At 48.7% G+C, this 12815-nt stretch overlaps 1 protein-coding gene across 3 annotated transcripts in view; it reads right to left on the bottom strand.

Moving 5' to 3' along the window:
• Nucleotides 1–12568, bottom strand: part of PCDH15 (protocadherin related 15) — a 642661-nt gene extending 630093 nt beyond the window's left edge. For 2 of the 3 annotated variants that reach the window (XM_063164078.1, XM_063164080.1), the window contains exon 1: nucleotides 11189–11271. The gene's annotated coding sequence lies outside the window, so the exon portion shown is untranslated. Of the gene's footprint in view, nucleotides 1–11188; nucleotides 11272–12442 lie in introns of those variants that run through there. The other variant, XM_063164079.1, reaches the window with a different exon arrangement.
• Nucleotides 12569–12815: the final 247 nt, after the last annotated feature.

Below are 12815 nucleotides of genomic sequence, written 5' to 3'. Positions count from 1 at the left end.
TTGCCATTAGACATGCCTGCCTACCTTGGAGCCAACATCCAGCCTTGCAGGTGAGAAGCACTGGGCTTGTTTCTATCAGCTCTCAAAAATAATTTTCCAGGTTCTGAGCTCCTCATTATAGCTGATTTCAGAGTCCAAAATTCATTAGTTGTGCTTCACCACCTCCCAGCTGGCACCATTGTACAGTGCAGCCAATTCCTTGGAGCTCTGACACTTCTCCCAAGAATACAAAGGTGATTTTTATTTTTTTACTTTCTGTGGAAGGAAACATAACAGCAGTGGAGCAACACACTTGTTATGTGCTGCAATGGGATTGAAAAAGGGAGAAGAAAGGAAGAACTGATTGTGTATCTTGAGGCCAGCAAAGCTCACTTTGTGTTCTTAACAAAATTTCAAGTCTATGGCCTGCCTGAAATTTTATAAGGATGGGTCAACTAAAAAGTGTAAATGGTTCCATGCTAACCACAGGAGAAAAGCCACTGCCAACAACTCTAGACCCTGTGATCTGGAAAACATGGATTTTTGGTTTAAGTAGCTCCATTTGGATGCATTTTTTTAAAGTAGGGATGCTGCTAATTCAACCTCTAAATCCACCTGACAGACATGATGGAATTGAAAACAAGATTTAATCATATACACTGTTATTAAAAAACACACAGCAGGGCAAGGCTGGCATACAGCTCCCCAGAAAGGCTGTGGCCATCAGACTGGGGAAATAGCAACACCTGAAAATAAAGCTTTATTTTATATGGCAATGAAGATTAATCCTTCTGAGCCTGGCATTGGTCATGCTCAGGGCAGTTGCAATCCTTCAATGCCTGCTTCAGATTTCACATCCAAACTTCCATATTTCCATGCCCTTCCTCCTTCAGTGCCTGCTTCACATTTCACATCCAAATTTCCATGTTTCCATGTCCTTCCTCCTTTGCATGCAACAAAACTTCTTCAGCACAGCATTTACCCATTTTCCATGAACACCAATCCACTCGTGGATGCTCATGGAACACACAACCCTCTGTCAGGCCTGATTTGAGCACAACCAAAGCTAAAAATGACTCCATGGGTTTGAGGAGGCTCTGGAGAGAATTTAAGCACTCACAAGTGGATATAGCTGTAAAAACAGGAAAAATGGGAAGAAGTACTGTTGGAGCTCCCATTGCTCCTCCACACTGTGAGCAGGACACTGCCTCTGGCTCATCCCTGCCCCTTTTCCAAAGTCTCCAGATGGCTCAGCAAGGCAGAGCATCATCCCTCTCATCCTTCCCAGAGGGGTTTATAGCCCAATCCCAAATTTCCAGCTCCTTCTCAAATTCTTGAGCCCCAAACCTCATCCACATCCATACCACCAGCAAAGCAGCGCATTATTCCTAACCCTGCACAATTCCTTCTGCTAAAAGCAACAAGGGGTCCATGACCAGGCAATCTGTTGGATAGAGCCACAGAAACTGCCACCAAATCGTGGGTTAAACCCCTCCAGAAGGCTGAAATAGTTGTAACCAGCCTGGAGAACACAACCAATTTATTTCAGCCCTCGTTTCTCGCTGGCTCCCTCCTGCAATGCCGCTCACCGCTTCCAGCAGAATGTTAACTCCGAGAAAACCGAGCAGTGGGGAAAAGGAAACACTGTTGCTACAGATGTGAATGTCATGTAAATGTCAAAGCTCCTGTTAAAATTTGATCAGGAGGCTGAGTGAAAAGGGAGAGAGCGTTTCTGTGAGTAAACCAGCACGTTAACAAGAGTTTCAGCCTGTCTGCTCACAACGGGACCTCAGTGATGGATTTCATTATTCCTAATTTCCTATGGAATATTAAGCTGCAACTGATTTCACTAAAAGATCATATAAAGCAATATAAGAACTGCAAACAAATGTGGGTTGACAAGATGGATCTACATCAAGTCTTGAAATTAAAATTTTTGTGTGCCTTTTCTAAAACTGCAATTCAGGGGGAAAAAAAAAATCATTTATTTTGTATTACAAATAAATTCCCCTCTACTTAGAAAGACCTGGAGCATGTGCAAATGCAATGTGCATTCATTCACCTGTACCAGGAGACAGAAGGTGGTTTCCCACAAAATCCCAAAAAGCAGAATTCCAGCAGACACTATAGAGACACAGATTGGTTAATTGCAATTATCTCCAAAGTTTTTGTTTTGGAAAGGAACTGGTTTTTCCATGATTTCACAGTCCCACTGTACACATTTCTTGGGGAACCTCAGGAAGGAGACGTTCCTGTCTCAGTTCCGCCGTTTCAGGACCCTGGACACCTCCCAGAGCGCTCCAAGTGTTCCAGCAGAGAGGTGGAAACGTTACTAACACGGAAAGAGACATTTGTCTACAGAGACAGGAGCAGGGCATTAGATTGGATTTTCGGAAGGAATTTTTGGTGATGAGGCCCTGGCACAGGGTGCCCAGAGCAGCTGTGGCTGCCCCTGGATCCCTGGCAGTGCCCAAGGCCAGGCTGGACAGGGCTTGGAGCAGCCTGGGACAGTGGAAGGTGTCCCTGCCATGGCAGGGGTGGGAATGGATGGGCTTTAAGATATCTTCCAACCCAAACCAGTCTGGGATTCTTGTAGCTGCCGGTTTTAACACCAAGTTAAAAACGTGCTTCACTCTAAACCACACACACTGAAGAATTCTACAACAACATTCAGGTTACTCAATGCAAATTTAGGACTAGAAAAATTATCCAGCCACATGAGACTTTCTCTCCAGCTTTACACATCCCCACCAAACCACCACCTCCTCTCAGCACACAGGGGCTATCTCTGGCACAACCACTGCCAGCCTTATTCCAGTTCAGAATAACTTTCAAACCAGTCCAACAATTGCCCTCAACTGATCCCTTTCTACCCAAAAATGTCCCCACTTTTATCAGATATGCATGACCCAAAAGTCTCTGTTCATTTTGCAGTAGCCTTGGCATCACAGTTACCTGTTGTGCCACCAAAAAAACCTGCTCACTTCTTCCACAGGAGTTACACAAGGATATCCTTGGAAAGAACTTGGAATTTCATGCCCTCAATGACATCCTCTGTGGCTGGCAGCCCAAGCCATAAACTTGTCACTGTCCTGAAAATTGTGGGAGGGCAAGAGGACATAACATCCATATTTCTGATGGATGAATCCCTTTGGTTTGAGACTTCCTTCAGAGTTGGATTTATTTTCTTTTTTGGTAATCTGCCTTCAAAGATATTAGAATAGGAACATTGTCAAAGACTTTAAGGGAGATCATCGTTACACCCCAAAAAAGAGAGTTTTTAAAGGCTTTCAATAATCCTCTGTCCTTTCCCTAAAATGAGGCAATGCAGGCACTGTCTTCTTCTGGAGTTTTTCAAAATACAGAGTGAATTTTACAAGCCCAGGGGTTCATCAGTCATGAATCCTGTTTTATTCAAGGCTGTATATCCTTAAAAAACAAACCCATCTGGAACTCACTGGGTGCATTTATCCAGATCTTCCTCAGGTATAAGGATTTATGCAAATTATCTTGTTTCACATTAAGTGTTACAAGATTTATCTATCTCTAAACTGAAAGTTTTATTCCAATGAAAGGCATTGCTCTCGGAAAGTTAAAAAAAAAAGTGAAAAAGCAGTAAAGGAAGGCTGCTGAAGAAGATTATTATCTGCTCTATGATTGATTTGGGCATCTAAAAAGGAAAAAGTCCAGCAACTTAAGTAAAATGAGAGTCCTGGAAAGCTCCCTGACTATCAAAACTGCAGCAATTTCATTATTATGAAGAAATTCATTCTAGTGGACATCTGAGTAACAGAGTTCAGACTGTTCTTGAGAGATTTAAAGATCCTATTTGTGAATGTTAAATAACTTGAAGCTCCATAAGCTAAATGGATTCAGAAACCAGTCAGTGCTTCTTTGAATTTAACTTGTGCTCACACATCTATCTCTCCCCCCCTTTCTTTGACAGGAACCAAAAAAAAAAAAAAAAAAAAAAAAAAAAAAAATTCAATGACAATCTTCTTCTGCATCAAGTTGCTCATTTTTCCCTGTCATACACATGGCACTGAAGTGTCACAACCTAATTCCATCAGAGTGTGGGTTTCATTTCTAGTTTGCACTCAATTCTAGATGCAACAAGTAACATTAAACACACCATGTTCTAATTACTTCCACTGTGCTGCCTCACCAACAATTTCCTCAAACTTGCAATCTCTTTGCAGGCAAGGGCAGAGAAGAAAGCCCTGAGTTATTTCGTGTTGTTGAACACACCACCAGAAACCAAAGGTTCCCAACTTATTTCAAGCCTGGATATTACCCAAGTGTAAAAACTGAAGGAAAAAACCCAATAACTTCATAATCCATAAACTGAGTTTGCTTGGTGAAGCACAGTTCTGTTCAGGGGAGAATCTTGGGAATAAGGATCAGCCATGGTGCTCAAGAAGGTAAAACCTTGGAGTGCAGCCACACTCGAATATTTGTTGTTTAGAGGAAACACTCAAAAAAGAGTTTCATGAAAGCTCAATCAAAACCATACCAACAACATTTGCCTCTTCCCCTACTCCCAAAAGGCCATAAATGGTTTTCCCTTTTTAGAAAAATATTCCTTTTCTGTACAATCATGATAATAATCATCATCATAGAATCTTGGTTGGAAAGACCTCCAAGATCAAAATCCAGCTGCACATCCAACCCACAATCCAAGTGCCACCTGCCCAGTGCTGTAGAATCCATCCCTGAGGTTTGCCCAGCTCCTGTGATGGGAGCAGGGTGTTGGCTTGACTGAGGGAACACTCTGCAAAGAGGCCAAATTCAGACCAAGACCTGCAAGGACGGAGCACAAAGCTGCCCAAAGTCATCCCAACAATATTTGGAGCTGCCAGTCCAAGGAGCACACTGATGTCTCAGTGGAACTGCTGGCTCTGGATGATGGGTGTCAGAGAAATGTGGAGTTTCACACTCCCATGGGCTAGGAGAGGGCACCCAGCTCACAATACCCACGTGGAGCATGGCCATGGGAGAGCTCCCAGCACACCCAGGCCATCAGAGCCCAGGGATTCCCTCCCTCTTGCCAAAATCAACCATGGAATGCCCAGTGGAGGACAGCGCCTGCTGAGATAGCTCTGCTTCTCCAGAAACAGAGGGGGAATTTAAAACATTGCAACCACCCATTGAAATTTCTCTTCTCAGTGGGATTAGTGTCCATGTTTTTGTCAAAAGCCCAAAATGCAATGAACAGATTGCAGTTGTATCTCCCACCCATAAGGAAAAAAAAATCACCAAAACCTTCCAATGGCTGGACACAAGAATTTGAATGGGAAACACAGGAGTATTTTTATCTGTTTAAAATATGCAAGAAGGAACCAAGTGAATGAGGTAAATACAGCAATCAGCACATGGGTGAAATGAATGCAACAACCTGGCTGTGCAGGAAGGTTCCCAGTTACAATAAAAAGTCTGGAAAATGGATAAATCACAGCACCAACCTTTATCACACTGCCCTCTCAGATCCTCAGGCACTGCTATTTACACCTTCTTTCTCACAGCTTGGGTCCTTGGCCATTAAAACCAACCTAAATAATTCTGTGTTTAAGTAGAAATGTGTGCTAATATGTATTTCTGGAAAAACAAGGCTATTTTAGGCACAAATTCCCATCCAGATCTGATTGCCCAACCACCAAATTAATAACAAGCACTGGCTGTATGTTTGTCTCCCACTAATTAAATCACTTCAAGCAGAGCAGCATTTCAGTTCTTAAGCATAATCTTGACTTTAGAAAGGACTCACCACTCTTACTGAGATGGCTCCTCAAAATGCTTTACCAGGAGTATTTTTCTCCTTGCATCTTTCCCAAACTGCTCCCAGAAATCTTTCCACCGGCTTTAATCAGTCAGCTTTGCCTTTCTACCTCACTTTCTTCTCTCAATACCTCAAATGGTTTGTCCGGGTTAGAAAATGAAGCCTATGAACTAAATTAAAAAAAATAAGGGAGCACTTCAGTGGCAGAAAACAGCAGCAGCCTTTGTGGCTCTTCCCTTTGAACCTCCCTCTGTTGCTCTTTTTTCCTTGCCCTTCAGACTGCACTATTCCAGGGGATTTATTTGAACCAGAACTGTTTTTTTTCTGTGTTGCAGGGCATTGCTTGATGACAGACAAAACAGGCTGGACAAGGACAGCACTCCATGGCCCTTCCTCAGGCAATCATCCAGGCAAGCTTGGATTGTTTGAAGTTCCAAGGAAAGCTGGGAGAAAGCCCAGCGTTCCTCTGTTCACCTTTAGGCTGAGATTGCAGTCCTGATGCCACTGATGAAAATTCCCACTGGAGCATTATTTCCCAGAGGTTATTCCCAGGATGAGCCAGCACAGCTTGGGCAAGGCTTTCATCCTGGCTGGCTCATCCCAGCCCTGTTGTCCCTGCAGCTTCCTAATTGAGGTTCACCACTCTCTTTGGGCCCCTAATTGCTCTCCAAAACCCCTGCAAGAGGTTCCCAGCAGAGACAAAGTTCTCTGATGCAGCCCAAACAAGCAAACAACAATTAACACCTTCCCTGCCTTTCGCACAGTTCCCTTGCTCATCCCAGTCCAGCAGTGCTGGGGTTTGCTGCACCCTGGAATCTCCAAGGCAGCTCCTTAACATTCTGTGGATGCTCCATGATCCCTGGAAGTGTCCAAGGCCAGGTTGGATGGGTTTTGGAGCAACCTGGGATAGTGGAATATATCCTTGCCCACAGCACAGGGTGGGTCTGGATGGGCTTTAAGGTCCCTTCCAGACCATTTTGGGATTCTGGGATTAACCCAGTGTGAGAAACAGCTACTCACTTTTCATAGTTTAAGAAGGTTTATTAAACCTTATCAAAAATGCAACAGAAGGCTGAATAAAGAAAAAAGGTTACAGCACTGGGAGCAAAAGATTTTCCCTGCCATGTGCTCGGCCCCCTCACAATGGAGGTTTTTCCTTTTTAACTCTTTAACCCCTCTGTCCATCAACCCCTTCTTTGCTGTCCAGTGATGGAGATCTCTTCCTCAAATCCTGATTGGAGGTCAGTGTTCCATACTGACAAGCCAGCCCTCCCAGGTGTCCCAACCCAGCTGTCCCTTGATAGCCACATGAGGAGGTACAACACAACTATAAATCTATAAAACTTTTCTTAACCTGTATACATGATATTTGTCCATTAATTGTGAGAGTCCATCATGGCATTACTCATCTGTCACACAAGGATTGAGGGCAATCACACTGACAAAGCGGAATTTCTGCCAACAGAGGAATTCTCTCCCTACTGGCTGTCCCTTCCCAAGTGAATCCAGGGAGAACACCCTGGTCCCTGTCCCACATGAAGCTCTGTGTTTTGAGTGCATAGAGGGGACACAAGGAGTTCAGAACAGGGGACATAAGGAGTTCAGTTCTCCCAGATGTCCCAACCCCAGCTGGCCCCTGATAACCACATGAGGGGGTACAACATAACTATAAACCTATAAACTTTCCTTAACCTATATACATGATATTTCTCCATTAATTGTGAGAGTCCATCATGGCATTACTCATCTGTCACACGAGGATTGAGGGCAATCACACCGACAAAGCGGAATTTCTGCCAACAGAGGAATTCTCTCCCTACTGGCTGTCCCTTCCCAAGTGAATCCAGGGAGAACACCCTGGTCCCTGTCCCACACAAAGCTCTGTGTTCGGGTGCACAGAGGGGACACAAAGGGTTCAGATCAGTAGATTTATATGTACAAAACATACACTCTTTTAAGTGACTCTAGCTCCTCCTTCAGAGGTGAGTCACCAGCCATCAGAATTGCTTGCTCCACCTTCTTTGGACCCACAGCTTGATACAAGTCCAGCCAGACATGCAGTAGCCCAAGAACAGCCTGTCATCCTCACCCTACCAGCTCAGAAACACCCCAAGCCACTGCCAGGGCACCACTGCCACAGAAACAAACCACTTCCAACTACTGCTGAGCTAGTCCTGATTGTCAAGTCCCTTGGAATAAATCACCTAAGCATGAAAAGCTGCAGGAGCATCTCCTCTCCTGCTCTGCTGTGCTTGCACAAGCTTTTTAGGCACTCAGCGTCTCTTCCCCCAAAAGACTTCACATCAACAAATGCATCACATGGAATCCTCTGGTAGCAGCAAAATTAATATATACCTGCAAGGCATTTTTTTCCCCTTCATCAATCAGTTGATTAGTTATTTTTAATTAAAACAGCAAGCTCTGATTGCAGGATTTTCAGCAATAATCCTTGCCACTTTAACTACTGTTTTCTGTGGTTCAGACACTGAATTTATAAACTATTAATAGGACAGCACAAGCAAACTTGGGTTTAATTCTCAAGCAGTGTTTTGGCTTGATCCAGATTTCAGGCTTCCACTATTCAGTTATCCCTCAGCACGTTTCAAGTACCAAGAAGTAAATAATAACTGGCTAACAGATCAGTTTTCATCTGTGCACTCTGAGTTTAAGAGAAAAACAGCTGGTTCACACACAAAAAGCCCCAATGCTTCATTTTGCCAGAAGCCTGTTAAGTTTATTTGAAGCTTGGATGAAGAAGATCCAAAAAGAACCTTCACGGGTAAGAAGGTTCTCTTTGCCAAACCCAAGGTTTTATATCAGACTTGCTGATATAAATGATTTTACTTTCCTATTTTCAGATTTTGCTGCTTGGCTGGACAGAGGCCCACATGCAGACACAAATATTAAAAAAAAAAAAAAAAAAAAAAAAAAAAAAAGCAAGGAACGCTACTGTTCATGTTATTTTATGTTATTTTCCTGTTTGAGAGCATTTGGACTAAGGCTGAATTGCTACCAGAAATTTACTAGAGCCATGAAAGGAAAAGTGCAAAGCCACTGGTTTTGTTTCCTTCAGCTGCTTGCTAACCAGGAACAAAGTTTTAACAACTTATGGCCCTCGTTGAAAGCTGTTAACAAAGTACTTAAATCCCAGGTTTCAGGGTTATATGTCCATGGATTTCAGGCTGCTAAGGCATGGGAAGAAGGAAAGGAGGGAGATCATTTTTTAAGTAAAAATGTGGTTCCTGAAGCATCCAGGAGCAATAATAAGGAACTTATGGAAGTTTAGTTGGTAAATTGAGGGAAAATAACTCAAGCCAACTTCTAACTCATGTCTGATGTCCTGGCAAAGCTCTGTATCCCTGAATCAGTCCCGTGGCAGCTTCTGAAGAACAAAGCTTTCAGCCTACAGCAAATGCAGCGGAGCTGTCCCAAACAGCCACCAAGCCCAAGCCATGCCACACATCTACCCCATGGACACTTTGTGCTTCCATCTCTGCACAGAAAACCAGAGCCCAGATCTGAGAAGCCCATTTGCACAGCTGGTATGATGCTTCATTGGTGGAGGGATGAGTGATAACCATGGTCTCACAAAGCTGACCGAACATCTTCATCTGTAAAATGCTCACCAAGCTAGCACTCACTCCTGAAGGTGTTCAGCAGGTTGCTCTACCAGCCATTCGCATTTTGCCAGACATGAGCACACGTTGTCATTGGGAACTTACAGAAAAAGCAGGACAGGAAAGGCTGCACATGAAACTTTGACTAAAAACAAGAGCAAGACTAATTTAAGTGTCCCTTCACCTGTCCAGGGTCATTCCCTTGCACATTAAGCACGGGTCACCTGCAGACACTGAGGGTGACATAGGGAGCCCAGCTGAAGCAAGAGGGGAGAGCCAGCAGTCCCCAGTTTGGGAATCACCTGCCTCAAATTCCCCAAAGCTTTGACACGGCAGAAAGTTGTGAGCAGGGCGGGCTCCCGTGCCGCTGCTGTGGGTGACAAGGCTGTCGCTCCTGCCAGCACGCTCCCGCTGTCCCTTCAGGGCGCAGGAACAGCATCCTGGCACCCGTTCCGTGCTCCATGCACACCCGGCTCTGCTGCCAGGCAGGAGGAGATCGCATCTCTCAGGGAGAGCTCGATTTGGAAAAGTTGCACGGCAGGAACAGTTTGCATTCATCCCCAGCTTGCTACGTGGGATCTCGAGAACATTTGCTTTACCACTCCAGCTATACGGTCTGATTTTATTTTTAAATGTCTCCTTTCCCCCCCCCCCCCCCCCCCCCCAGTTTCCACTCATCAGAGAGCAAAACTGTTCTCAGCCGAAGTGAGAAACGTATTTGCTTAACACGCAGACAGCCCAAAGAGCAGTCTGAGAAATTTATATGTCACGAACCTCCTCCCGTCGGGGGGTGGGTGGCAACAGACACGGAAATGTTTCCACCTCAACTTTTGATGCTGGCAGTGGCAGCAGCCGCCTTGCGAGCACAGGGGCTTCCCCCCGCACCTCGGCGGGCCCCAGTGAGTCAACGGGGATTGATTCGCATCCAAAAACCCCTCCGGCTACCACACCCCTCCCTCCGAATTAGCATCCAATCGTCATTAATGGCCACTGCCGAAACACGCAGAGGGGATGGGAAGGGAAGGCGGCACCTGCCTCTCCCGGCGTGACACCACCCACACCTCGGTGCTGCTCTTCCCAAGGTAATCCCAGCGCTCAGGGCTCCAGCCCCCGCGGCTGACCTCACCGTGCATCCCTCAAGTTCGCACAACATTTCCGACACAGGGCTCGCATCAGCCACTGGGCTGATAAACCCGCTGGGCTGTGGAAAAGGCTGGCAGCAGAGTCACGTCACCCACCAGGAGCGGGGCACCGGGCTTACCCTGCTGGTTCCTGCCAGAATCCCGCTCCCAAAGCTCCCCGAGCCCGGGAAGGAGTCTCTGCGCAGCTTTGCGGCTGCGAGGCGAGGAGCTTCCCGTCTCCGCTCCGCAGGACTCCCCGGTGCCGGGAGGAGAAGGCAGCGGGGAAGGCACCCAGCGCCGCTCCGCTCCCCCAGATCGGCTCGGAAACGAGCTGGAGCAGCCGCTCTCCCGCGCCAAGTACCACAGGAGCGGAATACTAACGGGTTCCCTTCTTTTACCATTACCATATGCAGATATTAAAGTCTGAGCGCTGCATTTCTGCCAATACCGGCCCTCGCAAATTAACCCCGCGTCTCAAAGCGACACCACACGAGTTGAGGTCACCGTCTCTCCTCCGCTCCGCTACAGGGACCGATGGGGAAGGGGACGAAGAGATGGGTGTCTGTCCTCACCGGAGGAGCTCTGCCGGCTCCGGGAGGGTGGCAGCAGGGTGGGAGCCGAGGCAGCCCGAGGAGCCGCGCCAGGGCAGCTCCAGCATCCCCGCACCCGCGCAGCCCCCGCCGCCCCCGACTTACCCCCGTTCCGCCGGGAAACTTTGGGCCGCGCCGGGCAGCGGGACGGGCCGGGGGCCGCCGCCCTGTGGCAGCGAGGCCCGCGGGCTCCGGGCGGGCTCGGTGAGGGCTCGGGGGCAGCGGCGGCGCCGCTCCGCCCGCCGGGGCCAGCGCGGCTGCGGCGCTGCCTGCGCAGGGCGGGGGAGCGGGAGCGGGGCCGCCGCTGCCCCCCCGGCTCCCGGGAAAGCGCTGCGGAGCCGCCGCTCGTGCCCGCCTCCCGCATCGGCGAGAGGGAAAAAAAGGATGGGAAGGAGGGAGGGAGGAGCGGGGAGGGGGGGAGAAAGCAAGGAGGCAGCAAGCGTTCGCCAGGGCGCCGGGCATCGCCGCCGCGGCAGCGGCTCCTCCGGGATAGCGCAGCAACTCGCGGGCAGCCCCGCCGCCCGCGGGCACGGCGCACGGCAGAGGGGCCGGGGGCTCCGGGCGTGCTCCTTCCCCTCTCCATCCCTCCCTCCCTCCCTCCATCCGTCCCTCCGCGGCTGCGCTGCGCTCCCAGCGCGCCCCCCGAGCCGGAGCAGCCCCGGGGATGGAGCCCCCGGCAGAGCCGCGCCCGGCGCTCCCCGAGCCCAACTCCGGAACAGCGCGCACCCACCGCCGAGCGAGGCTGGGCTCCCGCCGGTGCCTGGTCCCCAAATGCCACCTGTAGGCAGGCCCGCTTCCTCCGAGGCTCGGCTGCCGCCCGCCCGAACCCGGCGTGCCAAGTTTCAGAATCAACACCGCGGGGACCTGTTGGGTGCGCGGCGGGTCAGCCCCAGCGCCGGCTCCCCGGCAGCATCCCGCACTAACCCGCACTCACTGCTGGACCCCCAGGGGGAAACCCCCCTGGTGGTACCCCCTAAAGCAGCACAAACCTGCGCTTCCCGATGAACAAACTCCGCGGTAATTCAGATATTTATGGCCGGTACAAGGGAAGTGGCGAGCTAAAGCGCTGCTGGTTTCAAACGCAGATGTTCGCCGCCTCACCCTGCCCCCTTCACTCAGCTCGGACCACTCAGGACAGGCTCTCTCTCTTGGAAGAGAGTTCTTCCTTAGCTAAGTGAACACAAAACTCGAGTTTGCCCGTTTAATTACACCAAACTCCCCTCTCTCCTCTCTTGCCTTCAAACCCCTTTGTTGGGTTCACCTGTACTCCTCCATCACACTTCTGCGGGCAACTCCATCAGCAAAACCACCAGCACCTGTCTGTAAAACCTTTTAAAAAGGAAAATAATCACTCCTGACCTTTCACGTGAAGATGACTGCGTAAATCCCGAATGTCTCAATATCCTCTCAAATCCAAACGTCAACGCAGACTCAGGAACCACAAATTTTCTCTGCGCGGAAGCTGAGTAAAATCTGTTCTTCTTCCCCCAGATATTTTCAGAGGACCCTGCTAATCCCTTTGGAATCCCGATAACCAATCCCAGCCTTCCGCAGGACTCGCACTGGCTTTCAGGAGTCCCGAGGAGCTCTAACACTCCGGAAATCCGACAAGGAGCGCAGAGTTCCATCCGAGGCAAGCGGGATGCTGCCGAGTAGCACCCGAGCGCATCTCCCGCGTATCTCCCATCCCTCGGAGACCCTCACCGCGCTGGTGGCCACAATCAGCGGCCCC

Source organism: Melospiza melodia, chromosome 9 (assembly GCF_035770615.1).
Source record: "Melospiza melodia melodia isolate bMelMel2 chromosome 9, bMelMel2.pri, whole genome shotgun sequence".
In the NCBI taxonomy this organism is placed as follows: Eukaryota; Metazoa; Chordata; class Aves; order Passeriformes; family Passerellidae; genus Melospiza; species Melospiza melodia.
The sequence above is the reverse complement of the archived record's forward strand: the minus strand, read 5'-3'. Positions and strand labels throughout refer to the sequence as shown.